General features: G+C 43.0%; 1 long non-coding RNA gene across 1 annotated transcript; it reads left to right on the forward strand.

Moving 5' to 3' along the window:
• The first annotated feature begins 11,282 nt into the window (after positions 1-11,282).
• LOC112947891 lies at positions 11,283-12,208 on the forward strand. Its single transcript, XR_003249492.1, has 2 exons — positions 11,283-11,755; positions 12,019-12,208. It is a non-coding gene; the product is annotated as an uncharacterized LOC112947891 (long non-coding RNA).
• The last annotated feature ends 10,883 nt before the right edge of the window (positions 12,209-23,091 follow it).

Raw genomic sequence — 23,091 nt, forward strand, 5'->3', positions numbered from 1 at the left:
TAAGGAATTTTGAGGGCCAAACTCTTCTCAGTGGTACGTAAAATATTGTCTCTAGGTTTGCCAGGCTTCTGCTTAACAGTCTTCTAACACAAAAGATATCTATTGGTTTCTAAAAGAAAAAAAAAAAAAAAAAAAAAAAGGAAAAAAAAAAGGATCCAATATAACAAGCTCTGGATTTTTTGGTATAAATGAATTTTGCAAAATAATGTTTGACAATGACAAAATGATGCAGACAACTATTGGAAAACTACTTGTGTTAAAGCATAGGATTATAACAGTACAGCAGTGCATATCTATAAAGAAAATCCTGTATCTAAAGGAAAATACGCCCTTTAAAAATGAAACTCCTGCTATATTTCAGCAATGCAATATTTCAACTTTTCTGCAAAGTGGCGCCTAATTCAGGGCAAATTTCCACCAAACCTCCTACCTTCTGTGCTGAAGGGCAGCCCCTTGCTGCTCCGGCAGGTCGTTGCTGCTCTCCGTGGGAGCTGGTGGGGCTGTGCCTCTGCTGTGGTCTCCTCACGGGGTGTTCCTTCTCCTGGCAGGTCTGCAGCCTCGGGAGGCCTGGTGTCTCGTGGCGAGGACTGAGCTGTGATATCTAGCTCCAGTTTAAGCAAGGACAAAAGATTTACAGTTTCCAGTGATGATCAAAGTGGAATCCAAAAGCAATGGTGAGATTAGGAGGAGTAACTCAGGCCAGGGAATAAAGATACACAGACAGCTATGAATTAGGGAGCTTCAACTTGCATTTATGACAGGAATGAGGAGAAAGCTAGAAAATATATCAGAATCACACTGAACTTGTTTTTTTCTTCAAAAAATATAGCTCTGTTCATTACTTTCCTGGTATCTGTTATATGGTTGCTTCCCTGAGCCTATAGCAAGTTGAGGCCACATTTTTCTTCCCTCGTAGCACCACATCAGTGAGTACAAGATAGAAGGCATGTAATATAGACAGGCCCGAGGGATATACAGTCTAGCCATTACCTTCCACAGCTGAGAAAATTGTCACTGATTTTATGACCATCTCAGTGCAGAATAGTGAAGAGGAAAGCCTGTACTGCTCACAGGATGAGCTTGACCACTTATTTATTGGTTTGCACCAAGTGAAGTGAATCATCAATAATTTCTTTGGGTTATGTATCTTTGATGGCTAGAGGTTTAAATATCACTTGGGGCCTTTAATTCATATTTTGGCATCTAAAGAAGCAAGCAGGCTCTTTAAGAAAAGCTGGGTGTATTCTTTAGCCTAGGCTTGTCTTACCTATATCTGAGATGTCTACATGAGGGTTATGATATAGTTTGCCAATGGACTATATGGAGAGGTCCCTCAGAGGTGATGCAGTCTATCCAAAACCTCAGGCACCCTTTAGAGCTGCAGGGCTGTTGCCTTGCAGGATTTGGAAGGCAGTGCTCCTGATGTAGCCATTTGTGTTGGGTGCCCAAAGCTCGTGGGGATCACTCCTGATCTGCACACGTTAGAGACTCTTGAGCTTTTGCTATCAAAGAGAAAACAGATCTTCACATTTCCTTTGCTGTGTAGTGTAAATTTAAACCTATTCATACTCACCCTGCAAGGTCTGTAGCATCGGTTTCTACTGGATGCATATTAAAGTACATAGAGCTTTAATAGAAATTTTACAGAACTTAATAGAAATTTTAGATTCGATCCTGGAGGGGATGGAGTGCTCCTCAGCAGCTCCACTAAGCATTTGCCTCATGCTTAAGTGCATGAATAGTCCTGTAGTGGGCGAACGAGATTCACAGGCCCCCTTCTTAGTGTGTCTGGCCTCAGGTGTGTGCAAAGCAGGCTGCAGGCCTTGCAGACTTTGCAAGCGTTGTGCTCACCCTGTAACACATGAATGCAAGAAGGGTATGTTGTTGCTGTTAGGCTATAGGCATCCAGACAAAATACTTTCCCAATGAATTGACGTTATCATGCTTCAGTTGGTGATGGTGCGTCAGAAAGCGCGTGGGCTCTGCATTGCTCTGCGAACACTAACTGTGCATCTGTGCTCTTTGGGTACTCTCAGCACAAAGTGGCAGTTTTCCCCCACAATATTGTACAAAAGTTCCAGGGCAGCCTGTAACCTCCTTCTATTATGAGGCATCTTACAAGGCATCTTAGCAGGGCTGGGCTCCTGCCTGCCCCAGTTAATGAATTCTGCTGCTGAAAAAGGAGCATGTATAAATCAAGACCATGCTGTTCCATATCTGATCACAGCAGCCCTTTTTTAACTTCCGTTACATGAAAGAAATATCATAATTGCAGGTAGGTGGAGAGCTCTGAAGTATTCTTTCATCCTGTCAGACTATTTTGGAAACAGTAATAGGAAAAAAAAATGTGTGCTAGTAAGAGAAGTAGTATCTGCTTCCTAGGCTCACCAGTGTTATCGCTCGCTCCTGCGAGTCCTTGCTGGGTGCGTTCCTCCAGGGACAACAAGAGGAAGCTGGTATCAACACTTACTGATTCTGATTTTATCGTCTAGCAGAGCAGAAGGGGGTGCAATGAGAGGACCAACTTCAGTCACATCTGCTGGGTCCGAGGGGAAAAAAGAGCCCCAATGGCTGGCGGGTAAAGATCTCAGATGGAGAAATCCCAAATCCCAATTCAAAAGGAGAATCGAACTACTGCCACTCTGGTGTGTCTCCTTTTCAACTGTCTTTCCTCTCATTTCTAGAAGCTTTTAAAGTCCTCTGTTTATTTTAGAAACAGAATAGAAAAAAGGTGGAACAATTCATGGGATGGTAATGATCATTTTCTTCTTCTATCAGGATGCAGAAGTCTTCCCCTTCAGCCAGTGCTGTGCCTCCGAGACCTCTACCCTCCTAGAGCCGAGATCGTGGTTGTTCCCTCTTTGATACTTGATCTCTTTTCTTCATTTAAATATACGCTCACAGTGTGGGAAACAGTCTTTTAGCCTCTTGCTCTGTAATCAGAAGCCTCATGGGGTTTTGGTCTGGATTTTCTATGCACCATTTATTGCTTTGGATGGTAGCTTCTATTTTTGCCTATAAAACTACTCTCTTGAAGGCTTTAACTGCTCCTTCTGTTTCACTATTTCCATTAATAAGGCTTGTAATAGTTGCTAGATCCAAAAACCACTTAGACAGGCCAGACTGTTGGCCCATCGAACCTGCCACAGTAATATTTGTAGTAGTCTGAAGATCTTATTTATTAAAAAAAAAAAAAAAAAAAAATGATGTAAACACCCCTCTCGGGTCCAGTGGAGAAGTCCTTGACATCTGTGTAGGAGAGAGCAAATGAATGCAGACTTGACCTGAATTTAGTTGATATTGGTTTTGCAAATGGCTTGTGAAATTGGATATATATATCTGCAAGTGAGGGGGCCCCGTATTAAGTGAACAATTCAGTTCTCATCAAGTAAGCACGTAAAATAATTGTAAAATCAATGTAGACTCAATGTCAATGTGAGTCTACTGAAGCACGGGGAGACAAAAAGACCTACTAAGCATTTACATACACTTGGTATCAGGTCTGTAGCTTCTGAGACTGCTAATGTTGCCCTCAACCACATGTGCAGAGTTCTGTGCGGGAGCCCAGTGGCTGCGGGACCTGCCCAGCTCCTGCGAGACCTTTGCTGCAGGCTCTGCTCCATCCCGGAGGACTTGCAACCACATTACGTGGGAGAGGTGAGGCACTCTGCACCTCTCCTTTGGGCTCCACTGCTGTTCAGCAAGGAGAGGAAGGGTCAGGAGATCAAGGGCATAGCCACAGGACTTGGTCCTCCCGCTCAGGATGAGTGTTCATAAAACAGTGAGAGCCAAGTCATCGCTCCGATTGCCTCCACCTGGAAAAAAGCACTGAGGCTTAAGCAGAGCTGAGATGTGTCACAAACACTTACTTAAAACTAAAGATCTTTGAAACTAAAGAAGCTTGCACTGCTGAAATATCCGGAGAACATGAGCTGTTGGATTTTTGAGTGTGCTTCCAGGCCTTCACTATGTGCAGCAGAACTCGGTATCCACGAGAGGGAGCAATTGGATTACTTTACATAGCTCTTGGTATTTTTTTTTTTCCTGCAAGGACAAATATTTTGCACATATGAAGGCAAAATACTGCTGTCGTCAGTCCAGCTAAATACACTGTCAACGTTTTGGACGAGAGCAACAAGAATTTTAATGCATTAGGGAAGGCTCCACATTGCATTATGTGGTGTTTCAGCTTGAATCTGCTCTTACATAATCAGTGCATGGGTCCAAAGCAGTGCAAATTGTTTCTAAATATATGAACTGCAAACAGAGAACACTTATTTAGAAAAAAGAAAGAAGGAAAGAAAGAAGGAAAGAAAGAAGGAAAGAAAGAAGGAAAGAAAGAAGGAAAGAAAGAAGGAAAATGCAAACGCAAACCGTGAAGTGGATGGAATTTCCCCATCCATCATCCCTCACCTCTAAGGCATTCCTGCCTGATTGGCACAAGCAGCAAATGTGTCAAGGCTGTCTTCTGCTGGCAGGCAGCCCTGCTGCTGCTGTCCCAGAATTTCTTCCTCAGCATTCAGCTGGTCTCGTCATGCAGCAGAAGCAGGTCACTGCATTGCTGGGGCTTGGGGCTTGCTTTGCCATGGCTGGTTTGGGAGCATGGGAGAGTCCGTATGTGGAGGCCCTCACTGTGTGAAGAGGAGCTTTGCCTAGGTCACAGTGTGGGCAAAGCCAGGCCTGGGGCATCTGAGCTGGCCTGTGGCCGCCAGCGATGCTACAGCCCCTGCTTAGTTCGATGGCCCTCGTCGCTTGGCCGTACGGGAACAAACAGCTGTCAGACCGATGGGACAAGCGTGCGCTGATCTCTGGGTGCACGGAGCAACGCCTGTCTCCAGAGGAGACACTGCTCCTGGTGGCCTTGCAGGACACGTGCGAAGAAGGGCTAGGCTTAGGCACCAAGGACACGTGTGACGGGGGAACAGCAAAAGTAGGTCAGCTGGAGGGAAAGTAATTCCATAGAAAGCAAATATCAGGTGTAGGGAATGGAGCGATCAGATCTTGCCGTCTCTGGAAACTAGGCCTATATCCTTTCTTTATCCCTTTCCTCATCCCTCAGGAATGAGCTTGACTGCCGCTGTTTAGGTGTAATGAAAAGTAGGAGGGAAGGTTTCCTGCCCTTTTGCTCATCTCTTGTTTTCCGGTGAGTTTTGTAAGCTTGACAGAAGAGTGCAGAGGATGTCTGTGCCCTCCCGGAGATAGCTGAAACTGCAAATACAATAATATTTTGATAGAGAAGGAATGCAGTGTTTGTGGGGCTTCTCCCTTCCTCTCAAATAGCTCTTGACCATCTTTACATGGCTGTTTCTGAGATCTAGGAGCAAACATTATTCTTTTACAAGGAAGTGGACGGGCATGGACAGACTCCAGGAGGTTGTGCGCCCGTGTTTGGCAGAGCGGGGCAGTGTGCTCCAGCGCTTTGGAAAACAGCCCTCGCTTCACAGAGAAATGGGTGGGAAGAGGCCCCGGCGGCTGCTGCTGCCTCCGGAGAGGCCGTGAGGCCTGCGAAGGCCTCCAGGAGGAAGGCACGGCCTCCCTTTTGTGGAGAGAAAGGAAAGGAATTAGCGAGGAAACAAGGCAGAGCGAGCTGCGAAGGGAAGGAGGCCCTGCTCCTGGTGCTCCTGAGCGTGCCCTGGACAGGGCTCAGACCCAGGGGCTTGGGTAGGGGCTGTCCATGAGGGGGTTGACACCTCCGAGGTGGACACCTGGAAACAGCAGCCTCAGGGAAGCAGCTGGAGCTGCTGGCCGTGGTGCTGTGCCCGCGGTGACACCGCTTGCACGTCACTGCAGCCTGCACTGGGACACGCAGTCTGAGTGCCGGTCCCATCCCGTACTTCCCAGTGAGGTCCTTTGTGCCATGGAAATGTGCCTGGTGTCCCATGGCGTCAGCAAGCGGGCAGGAGCCCTGGGTGGGATGGGGGACAGGAGAAGGCCTCTGTGGCACCTGTGGGACCCTGGATGCCCAGGATCGCTGCCCTGGCTGCTCGCAGCAAGGAGCTGAGCATTACGTGCAATTTTTAGCTCATTTTAGCTGCTGTTGCAGCTTTCCATGTGGTCTTGCCCCCCAAAAGTAACTAACCAGTTAAAGTAAAATGAAACAAATAAAATATAATTTATGTTTAAGAGAAATATTACTAATTTCAGCCTAAACATCAGTAATTTGCCTGTAAAGGAATTCCATTTGGTGACATCCCTTCCTCTTCAGGGACTCTCCCTTTAAGACATTTCTCAAATAATTTACTTATTCTCTTCAAAACCTTGTAAATTCACTTCAAGACTTGTTCTGAGACTTTTTGTGTGCAAACAATTAGTTTAGTCACATTAAGAAGGAAGCAATACCAGAACAATAACAACCGCAAAGTTGGGTTCAAATGGTGTTGCAACCACTACTGAAGACATTGTGCCTTGGTTTAAAAAAAAAAGAAAAAAAAAGAAAAAACAAAAAGGCATGCAATTTCCTTTTCTTTCCCTTCCTTTTCTGTGTGTATTTATGTTTAACTCAGGGCAAGAATTTTCTATTATTCTTAAAGGAAAAAGTAGAAATAAAAAAAGGCATGAATTCATGAAAGCATGGGTTTATATATAGGCATTCTCTGTAAATGAACACAAACACTGTGTATTCTAGGTAGAACAACCTTGTTTGTCTGCTCATACGCATTTCAGTTACCTCCATGCACTCCCACTTGTCTTACCTTTTTATATATGAACTGAATGTATTGTACCATGTTCTCTGTTCGAACCGTGTGTGCCTGATGCATAAAACACGACACAGAGCAGCAAGGTTTTTTCCTACCATCTGTGTTAAATCACCAGTCATTCAAGCTTTGTTCTCGTGGTTGGCATCATTTCACCAGAATCTCTCGATGTTTGTATAGCCTTATACAGTATATTGCACTTACTGTACCTGTATAGTATCTTGTCTGTATACTGTATGCACATAAATATGTATATTCACTCATGTATGTATGTATAGTATGTTTATATATCTATGTATATGTATGTGTGTTTGTTCATAGTCTTTTCACTAGAAATGTGTGGCTATTCATATACATTATGTGTATGCCAAGTATAAAAAGAAGTATGAATGCCAGCACTCACTTTTGATAACTTACTTTTATTCTCATTTTGTCTTGTTAAACAATGAAAATAAAAATCTCATGTATTTTAAATGAAAACTTTAAAAGATGGTTATTTTTAGTCATTTTAAATTTTCCTGTTCTTCAAAAAAAACATATTAATAGCCTTGAATCTGAAGATATTTGTGTTTCTCTGGAGTGCTTTCTGTGGTTGAAAAATATTTGATAATGGCCATGGTCTGCCCTTTGGTTTCCTCCTGTCTTATGCTGGTCAGCTGTCTGTAGGTTTAGATATGGCCTCAACCAGCTGGGCTGTCCTCCGTCAAACACCACCTCTGCTCCCAGAGGGGCTCCAATAAGTCTGAGGGATGACCCATGTCCATAAAGTCTTGCACATAGAAATACTGGCTGGACAAGGGCCTCTTTCAGTCTGGAAAGACAAGTCTCTCCAGTGCAGCTGAGCCTTAGAAGCTCATGAAAATATCTACTTTATGAGTCTGTTTTATAAGGATGTTACAGAGCTGGTTTCAGATTACCTCTTTGTAGGACATGGCAAATATACAGGGATTGATTAAGCATTTATTAGAACAGCTATCAACCATTTGTTAGCCCTTTGGAAAGCTAATCAGCAAACAACTGCAGGTAGACTCAGCCACCTGACCTTGACCTGGCAGAGCATAGGCTTATCTTCAAGCACCAAAGTGTCCCTCTAAATCAAGAGGCCATTTAATATATCTTTTCCAGTTGAGAATATCTAGGTTCTTCATTGAACTGGAGCTTCTGTTATAATCATATGTGTTTCTGTGTGAGACCTCATTATTTGGAGGAGTGGAGGATTTGCTTCCTTTTAATGTTAATATTATGATCTTATCATCTTGTCCAGCCAGAGGAGTCGCTGTGGATAGTAAGCTGCTGCAGCAGAGTGACAGCAACTAGTAGGAAAAATGTTAGAAGACACATTTTTACACAGGAAACACTAAGGAAATTTTAGCGTGACCAAGCCACTGTTAGGAAGAGCCTTCACCCCAAATAAAATCACATAATGAAAAATCCTTTTCATTTTTTTTCTTTAAATTTACAGGATTAAATTTCTACCTCACACAGGACAACAAATTCCTGTTTCTTTCATAGTCAGCAAATGAAAAGTCCAAGGACTGTTTTTTCTCAAAAAAAAGAATAGGATGGGGAAAAAGTACATTTCATTAATCAAGCTTGGTGTTTATGTGCCAGTGGCCTGAACTTAAGCCTTTTCAAGTCAGTGGTAAATAATACAAATGTACTCATGGGTTGGGTCTTTAAGGCCTATGTCCTTTTAACACTGTAGAAAAGGACATTTAGACTCTGGGGTTTATAATCATCAATTTTATAAATTACAACAGGGTCAAAACAGAAAGTAGTGAAGATGAGAAAATACAATAGCATTATCCCTTTTTATTATTATTAACAATCAGATGATATCCTCCTCTTAGATTTCTGCATCTACACAAACATGACAGAGAAAAACAACTTTTCTTTGCTGCTTAGCCAAGTTTTTCATATGTTACAGGTAATGTGTGTGAGTAGATTAATGTGAAGTTGAATATTTTGTCATTGTCATGTCATATTTAGTCATGCTTAGCCCTTCCTTTTCAGATAGATACTTAAATCTTAGTTTTGGAAACCTGAGCTTGAATTGCACCCCGAGTGCTATGTGTACCCCAATGCTATGTGTACCCCCCGTGCAGAAGGGGGACAGGCTGTTCATCTGCATATGAGCTTTAGGATACAATTAACGTGGTTTAGATTAAGAAACACAAATCACAGGTGTTTTATTCTGTGGCTGGGGGTACCGACTCATAGGCAGGGCTTGCTGGAGGGGTCATTGTAGGCATCGCCTCAAACTTTGTGAGTGTTTTAAGACAAACCAGTTCAGAGCTGCTACATGACACATGCAGTAGAGAAGCACCATCACAAATGAAACACGGACAGCCAGGTTTAGTAGCCCCTTCTGAAGCCTTAGAGAAGTCTGAAACCTGGCAAGTGTTACTCAGCCGGTGCTGTACTGTGAAATGTGTTTGCAGGAAAGCTCTGCATCGTTTAACATTGGCCAAGTTTGGGTATTCTTCCTTTGTCTCCCATAGTTGACCTAACACAATACTGAATTTTGCTTTCTATTTTACAGTAAACAAAAGGATGTATCATGGTGGGTTGCCTGAGCTCTGTGTTTATGGCTTAGCAAAGCTAAGCTTAAGCTTTGAATCTTCCTGAGTAGCCTCACCAAGAATGCACTTTGTGATGATCCACTGCTCAAGTGAGAGGCATGAGACAGCTTTGCACAACATCCTGAATAATAGCTGCTCTACAAACTCTTATTCTAAAAAATACCAGCTTTTATAAGAAGTGTTAAGTAAGAGTCGGTCAAGCAGTACATTTCAGACAGCTGTCTGCTGTAAAAAAGTAGTTTAGATAAGAATACATATATCCAAATATGTCAGTAATGCAAAGTTGGGAGGCTCCTCTGCTGCACCTAGGGCTAGTATGAAACTGGAATGAAGAAAGGTAAATTATTAAGATTTGCTTTATGGAAAGCCTCAGCAGGAGCCTCAGAATAAGTGAAAATTTTGAGGTGTAGTCCTACGTGCAGTGCTGATGCTGTATAAAGTACTAGACATCCAGTAATTGGAAACAATGAATAACGAAGCTGGAGGGCTGGAATCAGAGATGCTAAATTGTTTACAAACAATTTGCTAATTTAATTTTTGGATAACTATTAATTTTTCGTAAGCTTGAATCTTCTGGAATTCTTGGAATTCTGATTCTTGTCACTTGATTCAAGGTAGGGAAGCAATAACAGTGCAGACAGTCACCCCTGTAGCGAGGCTTGCACTGGAGAAAGGCATCCAGCACTTTGTTTGGATATTGCATCATTTAATTACAGGATCTGCATTTAGTAGTAAAACAGTTTTTATAGGGGCTGTGGTTATTGTTTTTACTGTAATAGAAAAAAAACAGTTTATAAGGAAACATGTTTCCAAAAGTTTAGAAATTTAACATAATGGAAATTAAATCATGAAACAACAATTTCTGTGTCGCAGTAGGATATAGCACTAAAATTCAACGCATATGCAGGTTTTACATTGCAATAGCAGTTGTCAGTGAACTTTTTAGGATTAAATATACAGTGTAAGGTTAAAAAGTGTTGCTTCCCAGCAAACTAGGTAGTTAGAATTAAGACTGGTGCACAGGGGGAATCCTTTCCCAAAGGAGCTCAGAACAGTTGTCACCTAGAATCTAACACCAAGGTGTTAACAACTAACAACTAACTATGTGATAATAACACCTACGTTATTCTTGCAACAGCCAAAGAAACACAGGTTTTATTGGCAAACTTTTATTTACAAATCTGTGCCAGTAACATTAGAGAATTTGCTATACAGACAAAAATAGAAAAGTGCCCTATAGTGGCTTGTGTTGCATTAGAAATGCAGAGTAAACAGTCCTGAGGAAACAGAAAGTTGTGTGTTTTCCTACACTTCCAGCATATTATATATGGCAATCAGACGGGTACTAGTGCAGCTATCAAAGTCTAGAACACTTATGCTTAACAGAGGCCTTTGGTGCAGTTTTGGGTGTGCCTCTTTCCGCGAGGATGCCCTGCTACCCAGGGGAAAACAGGGAAGCTGTCTGTGTCTCTTCACAGCATCTGTGGCTGTCAGAGCCCCCCCGGGCCGTTTGTGGTGGTGCCCAGCACCCGGTGCCTCCCTGGGCTGTGATTCCGTATGGGGACACGCGGGCATCGCTTGGTGGTTGCGGACACCCCTCCGACAGGTCCTTGGGAAGGCGCGGAGCCCTCCGGAGCTGAGGACCTGCGCCCACCTTCACTGCTGCCCTCGTGCTCACCGTGGAGTCCTCCTCAGCACGCTGCTACCTTCCTCACCTTCACCTTTGCATCTATAACCAATGGCTGGTTTGGACTTAACACTAACTGACTAGCAGTACGGAGCTGTGGGAATGACTGCTCACTGGGCCACATTATGCTGTCTTCTATGTCAATACTACTCCAGAGTACCTTGCCAAAGAGAAAGAGACGACTGCAGGTGTAGCCTGTAGATTTGCCCTCACTTACTAGCTCTTCCAGCCTCTGGAATTAACAGCATTCAGCTGCAGTGCGTTACTTATAGCTAATGGTTAGCAAGAGAAAACCTGCCCAGGGTAATTTTCCAGGTTCTCTTCAGAAGGCTTTTTAAAAGGCTTGAGCTTTTTTCTTGCTATTTGTTTGAATAAACTGTGGGCAAATTCTTGGACCCATGAAGTCATTGGGCAAATTCTTGTTGGCTTCGAGTGCATGAGGATATTGCTTCTGGCATCTTTTGAAACCTGCTTCTTGCTGAACTCCTGCCTTGGACAACTCTCCTTCTGCAAATGTGAGCTAAGAGTATCCCTGTGCCGAGCTAGGAGCGTCAGATGCCCCATCGTGAAGTACCTGTTGCTACGTAGCTCGGCCTCCACGTGGCACACGGCTCCCGCCCAGGAGCGGGATCTCTCGCCTCCTGTGTGGAAATGTCTTCCCTGGCCACATCCAGGGACCCGTCTGCATCAGAGAAGATGCCTTCAAGAGGTTCAGTGGGAAAGAGAGTTTGGAAGTTCCTGCCCCAGAGCAGGCAAGAGGGAGGGAGAGAACCCTTTCCTCCCGGAGGATGGTAAGTGGCTTTCAGAGAGCCTTTCTTCTTCACTTCTTGGCCTGCCCAAACAAACCCGCATGCTTGGCTCTGCTCAGCGAGATGCAGCACTGCTCACAGGTTGCACTGCTCACACACAGCTTTGCTCGCAGGCACGGGAGGCCTAGCTCATCGTTTTCCTCCAAATGTGGCCTCTGTTTTTGTTCCGTTTTAATTTTTGTTGGTTTAAGATCACTTTGTTGCAGTCTCACACCAGCTGCTGGGCTTTTGTTTTAATTACACAGATGTCATGAAGAAAAGGATGTTTGTACATGACATCTGTGATCACATGCACATTACTTGGTTTTCTGAACCCTTCCTGTAAAAGAAGAGTCAGAAGAGCCCTCCTGCCCATCGATAGGAGAGGGAAGACACTCAGAAAGACCAGAAGAGAACAGCCTGTTCCTCAGTGCCATAACCTGAACAATTTCACCACCACAGCTATGAATCTACCATGTTAGGAGAAAAAAAAAAACCCCACACCCTGAATCATGGGTCTGTCTTATTGCCCAGAGCTTCCAATGCCACTTCAAACAGATCAGCAGCACTTGCAATAGTTAAACCAAGAACCTACCAGCAAAGGTGTCAAAAGGAAGAGCATCAGAGTGGGGCACAGCACCATGTGCAGCCCTCGTCCGAGCAGCAGGGGAAAAGACTTTGTGTAAGTCAGAGTTCAACAGCATGTTCACAGAAAAACTCTCTCGGGGAAGGGGCCAGAGTAGGAAATGATCGGGTGGTCAATTAAAGCACTAGAAAATTCAAAAATTAATGAAAGGGCTTGACCTTTTTTTTCGCTTTGTGACTAGTAATAGAGCCGTGTATGATATATCAAAGCTCACTTTCCCACTTTGGGATTTTTAGCAGCACATATTTTCATGGACACTCTTGTGAAAATCATATTGCACCTTTCAGCGAAGTGCTGCCTGAGGTGCATCTCGGCACAGGGAAGCAGCATGACTTTATCCTGCCTACACTCACACCCCAGCTCCGTGGAGGTGCCCGGGCTGGGAGCACAGGCCCCGTGGGCCGCTCTGCACCACCAGAGAGGAAGATGCACCTCAGATGTGGGAGTGGAGCCCTCCTCCCTGCACATCCCTCTTTCTCATCGCTGGCAAAACCCGGAGTGCAGGGCGGCCGCGTCCTGGGCTGGCTTCGAGTTACGTGAGACTCGGATCGTGGCAATAAGATTTGAGTGGAGCTTACTTATTATGTAAGTGTTTTTATCAAGAGAGAACATTATCTATCTTTATATTCATGTATCTAATTATCTGTCAGACATGAGCAAGCAAAATTTGTTACATTTCAGAAAGAGAGTCCCAGTCCTGGCACTCGAGCTTTTCATTCCGTAATTTCATCGCCCTGCTCTCATGTTTTTGTTTTTGGAAAAACTGTGCTGTCTATGATAGTTTGGTATGCCTATAGCTTACAGGTATTTCCATAAATGTTTAAGTAGCATGCCTACCTATATAGGTATACTTCAAGTACTATACCTATACAGTAGCTGTACTTACACAGTAATTTATAAAGAACTGTATGTACACTGTATTAATGCCCTTTGGGTCATGTTCCTTATGCTGGATGTCTAATCCTGAGGGACCAGAAAGTCCTATCTGGTCCTTTGAATAGTCAGCAACATAAAGATACAATCTGGACACTTAATGACCATGGTTAACAAGTGCAGGAAGTAATATCCCTCAGTAGCTGCATAATTATGTTATTGGAGAATATTTTTTAATCTTTATTCCAATATCATATTAATTGAGGAAAGGAAAAGAGTTGTGTTCATTCATATTTATTTCTCTTGCATACAACGTGTATTTTGGGCGCTCTTGTACATCCAGTCTCCCTGTGATATTGTTGGAGCAGCTCCAGCTTGCGGGGAGCAGATGGGATGTGCAGCACAGAGCAGCACCCGCAGCAAAGTCCCTGCCCAGCTTTAGCCATAGAAATGGTCCACTGTGACACCAACTGTTTCCCAAGGTCATGAGTCATTATCTATTGCACAGAGCCTGTTTTAGTTATTTTACTGGGTTTATGAGTTTTTCTCAGGAAATTCTGAAGTAGCAGAGAGCTGGTGAGTGTACTGACCTCTGGGTACAGGAATTGTCCTTCAGGAGTGATTGAGCTGTAGATATTTTCTCTTAGATATCTTCTGTCAGACCTCTGTTCAAAGACGGTCTTGTCTTTGGGGCATCTAATTTAACCAGTACATTTATTTGTAAACCATTAGGACTGATATTTATCTTTCTAAAATAACTCAAATTCCAGTGCAGTGAAACAACAAATGAAGACATGGAGTTGGTGGAGTGTAGGACACACAAAGGAAGTATCAGGACTAGTTTCCTCTTTGTAGAGAAGAAAACCAGTTTATCTCTCAAATGTTTGTAAAGCATTTAAACACTCCCCTCAGGTTTTATGGGAAGATGCTTTTTCTTGTAGAGATTTTCTTCAACAAAATATTTTGCATTGTGTCTTGAGGTGGATGAAGTTTTCTTTTTGGCTGTGCATTTGAATGAAAGCCCAGCAGCCACCTCATGGAAAGAGGCTGGGAAAGGGAGATGTGCTGAGGCTGGGCAGCCTCTCCCAGCTTTCCGAGGGCAGCGGCCACTCTGCCATCAATGCAGACCATAAATCTCACGTGAATTTGCTAAGGGTCCTTCCCAGACTGCTGCAGAAACTTGTTTTGGTGCCCTCTGCAAGTCCCACTGCTGTGAGGAAGATGATGGTGAAAGAAAAGTTAGAAAGAGGTGTCTAGGGAAAGGGTAAATCTTATTTCAGCAACTTCTTCTAACAAGTACTGCCTTGTTTCCTTTTAATGGCATCTTGTTGTATACCCAAAGTCCGTGTGAAGTTGGAATTGGAGTTTTATACTTGGCATTACAGAGTTGTTTTTTTCAGTTGACAGATGATTTTATATTATAGTCTCTTGTTCTGTGGCGCTGCCAATACAGACATTATTTGACAGATCTTAATGTAATTTACCTACCCTGTTTTGGGGCTATAGATGTCAGAAGAATTGGGGTGATAGTAAGAACGAGGTGGCAACAGAGATAGACCTTTCCTAAGACCTTGCAGAAAGTTAATGACTAAAACTAGATAGAAGAATTTAGTGTTGCGCATTAGAAGAGTTTTCTGCTTTTTGTTGTTGATGTTTTGCTTTGGAAGAAACATTTGCTTTAAGATTTTTTTTGTTTTGTTTTGAGGAAAAGTAGACAAAAATGAGAAATTGAAGTGTTAGTGTGTTTATCAGGTGTGCCTCACTAACGTGCGAGACATCCTGATTTACCTTTGTCCTCGGTCACATCCAGATGAGAAAATTTATCCAAACCTCCACATTCCCATAAGGTTTCTAGGCACCAGAGCATCAAGCACTTTTCACTATATATTAACTTGTAATTTTCATGTCTCACACTCAACAAATCCCTTGGCATGATGTAGCAGTGATATTAGCAACCTGATGCATGAGCAGAGGAGACTGAAGCCAGAAAGGAAGGAGCACCTGGAAAGAATTAGTCCTGGGACTAAGTGTGATGTCCCCTAGTTCAGCAAGAGCAGAGAGGATCAGGCCTCGCTCCACACGGTCAAACACAGCAGCCCTGGGCAGCAGCGTGGGTGCTACTGATGTGATCAAGCTGCTGTGTCGAGGGCTGGGGTGGCTTGTGAGCCTTGGCACCCAAAGGCTCTGTAGGACACACTGCAAATTCAGCTCGTGCTCTTCAGGATTATGCACTGGCAACATGATAATCGTGCTATCACGTTCATTATCATTGCAAACAGGCAATTTCCTACCAGTTCAACTTCAAGACATAGGCATTCTTGCTCAGTGTATTTTTATTTTGTTGCATATTAACACAAGGACTGGGCAAAAATGTCAAGCGTTAACATTTGTTCTCGCTATTAAACTGTTTTTTTTCCCCCAAGTCTTTCAACCTGATGTGTGTTCAGTAGGTCTAGTTTAGCAAATGACATTGCACAGGCCAGTTCTGGCCTTCATACTGCAAATGCCATTACCTGGATGGGATTATAGGAGAGGAATGTCCCATGTCTATGGTACTTTTAAGAAGATATTGGTGTGCAAAACCTAGCCAGCAAACAGAAAGAACATTAAAATAATCACAGTTTGTCTTGAAAATATATGTACCAGGGAGTGGAAAAAGACAAATAAATCGTCCATAATAAATGATTCACGAACTGCTACGCAGCATGGTGGCTGGTGTAAAAAAGGATATTGGAGCTGCCTACGCTTAGGTTTATTTTAGCTGCTGTTTTGCAGGGGATGGCAGCGTGTCTGCGTAGCTGATATGTTCTGCAGCACCGCTTCTATCTTTGGGAGGTGGCGGTTGGTATTTTGGGGCTCAGAACGTCACGGTCCTGCTGACGTGCCCCTGAACGCCGCCAGGGAGATGGACCCTGCTGGCAGGAGCCGTGGGCAGCGCGGCGGGGCGTGCGGGTGACGGCGCTTCCAGAGCGCTGCTGCCCGCTCCGTGGCCTTGCCTGGAGCATTAGGAGACGGGGGCGTTTCCCAAGGCCCGGAAGGGAAGCGGGCGCTCGGGCAGAAGGAAGATGCTGCTGTGTAAGTAGTAACACGTCTGCGCTGCACAGGGTGGCGGGAAGTGACGGATTCCCATTTGAAGACCTGGGAAGAGGAGCCGGCGGGTGGGAAGGACCGTCTCTCTTTTCAGCAGTGAGTTTTGGGTCAGGCCTAGACACCTGAAGAGGGAAATCCCACCGGCTCCATGCGGGACATGTCTCAGACGCGCTGTACACGATCCATGTGAAAACTAAATATCCAAACACAAAGATAAGGCATCCTAGTCTAAAAGAAAACATCCAGCTCCTCCATTTAGGAGGATATGCTGTCGATAGGTTACCTACATAAATCTAAATTTTTGAGTGCATTCAGGAACAAAACTCAAGTTGTGGTTTAAACCTGTTGTACCTGAGGTACTATCCAGGATGTAAGGTAGGATAAGCATGGTTTTATTTCAGTATAAAGATAGATAATTTTATCTGAAATTGTTCTATGCTGTGTCACACATTAAAAACTTTCTGTTACACAGGGATTTGAAAAAAGGAAAAAAAAGATCTTTCTGTTCTGTTTATGTTTGTGTTTGAGGACATGCTACATTGCTACTTCTGGTACTTTCATTCCAGAGTATATTTATTCCTTTTGCTCTGTTTCCTGCTGCGAATCTGAACACTTGCTCTATTGTGTCAAACACATTTCAAACTGACCCCAAACCCACCAAGTTGAATGAAGGATTCTCTGCTGGTTCCTCATGGCAGGAGCCTGGTGTATGCACACGGATTTAGGGTTTTAAGATTTGTGAAGGAAAGGCATGTGCATTATTTAATGTGCTCGGGCTTAAAGTTAATAATAAACACAGATTTCCTTCATGAATCATAAGAACTGTCAAAGCATTGCCGTGCATGTGCATTTCCATGACAAGATCAGCATGCTACTTAAACAGACCCTCCAAATGTATGACATAAGTATAGGATTTGAGTTAATAAACCTATGTCAAACATGGAAAATAAATATTGTGAGCCTGCAGAAATCACTTGAAATTTGCAAAGTGTGTGTTCAGAGGAAGTGTAGGGATTTGCACGTATACAATGTGTATATTGGTATAATTTGTATAGAATGAGCCTTTTCAAGATAATTTGCTGTTTGTGATGTTGGATCCAATCTAAAGCACTTAGACACACATTTTCAGTCATGAGATCATCCCACTGAACTCAAAAAAGAAACCTCAAACTTCAGAGACACTGTGATATATGCTTGAAATGAAGCATATGCTAACCTCAGTTTTTTAAAATATGATCAGGACCATATTTTAAAAAGTTTTGCATGCATGAAAACTTGAAGTTTTTAAGCACTTGGTGCCTTCAAATTAATGAAATGTTATATAGCAGGATAGGTTAATCCGTGTAAATCACAGAGTTAATAAAATCATTTGAAAAAATAAAGTTATATTTAGCTTGATAGTCAGAAGTGTTAACACTATGTTTTTAAAGTGACAGGTTGGGTTTGGAAAGCAATATAAAACATAGTTTTGAGTGGACATATTTTTTTGTTTCCATGGCTTAATGATATTAAGATCCTTGTGCCTTTTTAAGATCTATCCCATCATTTAAAATCCAACCAGAAATAAATAGTGCTAGTTTGTTGAAAGCATCTATCTTTTTTAGCTTTCAGTGCTCTGGAGAAGCTAAAAGGGAAATTTTTATTACTCTTCTTTACTTTGAGTAGTAGTTGGAAGTAGAGAAAGACTTTGTTTCTGTTGTTGGCATAGAGATGCTTTGTTCATGAAAGGAATGAGAATAATACATGAATAATGTTGACCTGCAAAGAATCAGCATACTTGATCTATGCTCAATAGTTATTTGAATGCTTTTCTCTTCCTCCCCACCATTCTTTTTCCTTTATTTTTTAATTTTTTAATTTTTTTTTTATTTTTTTTATTTTTTTATTTTTTTCTTCCTCTAATAGGTGACATGTATGCAGTGGTTGCAAGGGGACCATACAATGCTGGATATGATTGAGAAGAAACGTTGCCTCTGCAAGGAAATAAAAGCTCGCCAGAAATCAGAAAAAGGACTCTGCAAACAGGACAGCATGCCTATTTTGCCGAGCTGGAAAAAGAATACCGGGACCAAGAAATACAGCCCTCCTCCTTATTCCAAGCAACAGACTGTTTTCTGGGACACTGCAATTTGACAGGCGCCGGGAGGATGCCCTCGCCTCCGTGCTGCGCCGTGCACAGGTAGCCTGCTTTCTTAATAAGGCAAAGGCTCTAACGCAGGACTTGCCTGTGGGTGTGAACTTCCTAGCAAGAGGCACCCCAATGCAGTGCTCACCTGTCCATCGCGAGAGAGATTTAAATTCCCGACTGGATTAAGGCATACATATTTATCCAGGATTTTTTTTGGATCCGGAAGATATCAAAATGTAAATATTTTGCCAATATATTGAAAACACCCAAACTAATACACTGTTTAAATATATATCTATAAATTCAGAAATTTATGAAGGATTTTACTATATAATGTTGCTGTTATACTGTTTTATTAACTCTTTTCTATGTAGTATTGTAATGTTTTCCCCACCTCCACCATCACCGTTTTATTTCTCTTCCCTGCCTAGATTTGGCCTCTGTACAAAAGCATGTGGTTGTGCGTTTTGTTTAACGGTGCGATGTCCCAACGCCTTGGTGCTAGGGCTGTAGATCTAGAACCACGCTCAGCAGACAGCCTCTGTGGCTTTGGGGTGGCGGGACGGGGTGCAGAGGGGACAGTTTTGTGGGGCATAATAAAACCGCCAGCAATGCAAACAGAAGTGCTCCTCATGGGTGTCCAAGTGGCATTTAACATGTGAAGTGTTCTGCGCAAGTGCTCGTAAAGCTCCTCTTAACCTGCCCTTGGTTTTAGACTCATGAGTTATTAAAATCTCCAGCTAGAAGTGTTTAGACAAGCGGGGGAAAAGAATAAAACCTAGGCAGCAAAGCGTGCGAGGGAAACGCTGCCTTGGCAAAGCCCAGCTGGCACGTGGAGACCATGGTTCACTGTGACTGGGGCTGCGGGGCGCGCGGGCACCCGCTCCGGACACGTCTGCTCCTGCCCGCTGCTCTCTTTGGCTCCGAAAGGAAGGTGACATGCCTGCACGTTGGGTATTGTTAAATCCAGCAGCGCTTCCTGGCTTTGTGCTGCGTCTGGTTAACTGGCGCTAGCGGGAAAGGCTGGAATTCGCACCCCTGGAAAGCCAGTATGGAAAGGTCTCTGGATTTCACGTGTTTTTTGAAGCAGAGGTCAGCACAGCTCATTGCCCCCCATGTGCCAGTTCTTCCTGGCAGCCTATATAATTGGCTAAAAATCCTTAATGTATCACACCCATTTTAACAGGATATTATGTCACGACCAAAGAATTATGACCTCCTGGTTTTAACGGGAGAAATAGATGGTTTATACTGATAATGAGGGTGAAATCCATGCAGTGAAATATCTTCCAAAAGGGTCTGTTGAGAAAAAGGGAAACTTCTACTGCAATGGAGTGGAAAAAAAAAAAAAAAAAAAACTATGGCATATATTTTGTGTATTTAAATTTCTATCTATGTGCCTACAATTTGGTAGCACAGAAGTCCCTCTTTTAAGCAATCATTTTAATATTATTTTCTCTGAGAAGAAAAGGTGTGTTGTTTGCAACTTCTTGTCATATTGGCTTTTCTTTGAAATTGTATTACAGAAATGCCACAGGTATAACTGCTGATAAAAAAAAAAAAAAAAAACCAAAAATAACAAATTTTAGAAGGTTTTTGTAATCTATATTGCTAGAGTTTGAGTTTGAGTAATGCTTTATCAGTAGCAGTTTCTTTTCAGCCTCTGAAATAATAATAAAGTTTTTAAATATTTTATAACTGATGTATATTTTGATGTCCAAACTGAGATTTCTGTAAAAGATAAAGTGTGTGTTTATATGTGTGTATGTATATTGGCATTTTTGTATATGTATATATGCATATGTATACACACATATATATGTATATATGCATGTATCTATATATACCCACAGATGTGTGCATACGTATATACCCACATAGATTAAATATTTGTGTGTGTTGTGAATATACAGTGGCTGGAGTAGGAATGCAAATGAAATAGAGATTTAAAGAACCCCTCACAGCCCGACTGGCAGAAGAAATAGAAAAAGACAGAGGCTGTGAAGGTATCTTTGAACACGTGGTACATCCAAAAGACACCAACTGTATATTCTGCTTATTCTTTTTTTTTCCCTTAAGAAAGAAAATGGCAGAAGAAAAACTCCAGAGATCTCGCAAAGTTCCGCAATCTGCTGGAAAGAAGACGACTTGTTGGTCGTGAGGAGTCTGTTGCGATGACAGGTTCATCGCTCAGAGCGTGTCTGTGCGTTGTCTTCCTCGCCGCGCGGCCCGAGCGGGAGGGCCCCGCGAGCGCCGCTCTCTCGGGCAGGGCAAACGTTGGCGTGACCAGCTCGGCCTTTAGTGATGTCCGTTGAGATTGTATCCTTCCCACATCAATGCGTAATCGGGATAATTATCAGGGAATCGAAGCATTCTTGTCGTGTACTTTTAGGCTGCCGGAAAAGCCCCTTGGTGTGTTGCTTCTCTTGCTCGACACTGTTGATGTTGTCCCCTCGCCGTAGCTGCCCGTGTGCTTCCAGATCCCCATTGCGTCCCATGGAAACAATGGCTTATTGTTTTGAAGTGCGACAGGACATGAGAAAGCAAACTATGACTTAGCACTTAACCGTCAAAGCACTTTAGAAAGGCGAGCTGGGCCTCGTTCCCGCGGGAGCCGTTCTGCAGCGAGGGGCGGCGAGGCTCAGGCGGAGCTTTGCAAAGGTCCCCGCGAGGCAGAGCGGGACACCGGCCGTGCCGTCCCGCCGCGGCTGGGCCACGCGCTGCTCGCCGAGAGCGCCCCCGACACGCGGCTTAGCGTTTTCTGCGTCACCTATTTATTGTCTCAGCAGTTTCTGTGTCACAGGGTCAATGACAGTGCTTAGTAACACACGGTCATTAAAGCTGTAGTCTGTATCGATATGCAATCTGTATATACATACAGATCACATATATACACACACTTGCGGAGACTGTATATATGAAATTGTTTGGTATGCACTTATTTTGCTTTAAACTCCTGGAGTTAAACATTATAGTGTAGCAATTTGTGTAAAGTGCACTGTGATTTCAAGAAAGCACAGTAAAGTCACAGGTCTTGTTATTCTTGCACTAAAAATGTGTTTACGTATATTAGCCAATGTATGTCTACTTTATTGCTCCTTTTGACAAATTAAAGCAAATGGTATAAAATGGTATGGTTTTTCTTTTTTGGTTTTGGGTTTTTTTTTTTTAGTGGACAATGGCACTATGTTTTTAAATGACAGGGTTTTTAAATAAAAAGAAATCATTCCGTGTTCATTCCAATGTAATGCATTTACCAATATCTTAAAATTGAATGTCATGTTGCTTTTTTTCATATTTCATTAGAAATTGTCAGGTATGTGCCTGAGATTGTGTAGGAGTAAGGAGTAGCTAGAGGCTAACTGTAATCATATATTACTAGCCGTTTCTATATACACAGTATAAATACATATTAATTTTCTTTTCATTTTTGTACTTGATTTTTTTAGGTAAGATGTAATTAAATGTACTTTGATACTTCTGAAGTAATAAGATGTTGTTTGAAGATCAATTCTGCTTTCTTTAGTGCATTGACAATATTTTACAATAATTTAGTGCTTATTTATTTGTGCTCCAGTGTAATTATAATAAAAAGCAATAGTTTAAAATATTTGGCTGCTCCTTTTCATTTGATAGTTTTAAGTTAAAACTGAGCTGTCCAGCAGGGATTGGTCAGAGATTCCTTGGGAGGAATATTGTCATAAATTAAAACCTGCAACATTCCCTAGGCATGTTGTTAATCACATCATTCGCTGGGGTAACTGAATATTGCTTCTATAGGGTAATATTTGCTAGCCATGCTTTGTTGCGCCTAGTGCCATGAGTGCCATGCTCAGCTGCGTCAGTGGGATAAGATTTCTTGAAACAGCAGGCAGAAATTTTTCTCTGAGCAGTTTTTGGTTTGGGATGGAAGATGGTCGCTTCAAAGACCTCCTGTCTAAGATCTCCCACTCCTTTTTTTTATGAGAAAGCTCACAAAAAGCTGCTCAGAAGTCGTGGTAATACTGTATGATTCCAATCAGAAGCCTTACTCTCAAGGACATATAAAATTCATGGCTAAATTTTTCACTCTTCAGGGAAAAAACAGCTGCTGCTATTCTCCACGAAGGATCGTGGCCACGTGCAGATTCAGGGGCCATCTCTTGGTTCGTCTCTTTCGGAGCTGTCCCTGGTGCAGGTTGTAGCCAGGAGCTGCCTCCCTGCACCAGGAGCCATGCGCTCTCCCTGGGTTTGAAATATCAGCACTGCCTTTCTGCTGCACAGACACCTTGTCTGTGCCGCTATTGCCGTAAACAAAGCAGATTTAAATTAAAAGGAGACAAGACCATAAAAAGCCACAATTTTGAGCTTGTCTCTGCTCCGAGTTGAAGGCTGTATTTTGGGTCTCTTCCATTTGAAAGACCAGCCAGGGCCAGGCCAGGAGGCACCGGAGAGGCGGCACCGCCTGGAGCCTCGTGACGGGCCAGCACCTCCCTTGTGGGCCCACGGCCAGAGCCGACATCGGGAAGCTCAATAACACAAAGCCAAAGGTGCCTGGGAAGAAACTGCTGAGATGCCAGGCCAAAACACCTCAGCATTTGTGTCCTGACCCCTGCCAGCATC

Source organism: Nothoprocta perdicaria, unplaced genomic scaffold (genome assembly GCF_003342845.1).
Source record: "Nothoprocta perdicaria isolate Ctin4 unplaced genomic scaffold, notPer1 scaffold_25, whole genome shotgun sequence".
Lineage (NCBI taxonomy): Eukaryota > Metazoa > Chordata > Aves > Tinamiformes > Tinamidae > Nothoprocta > Nothoprocta perdicaria.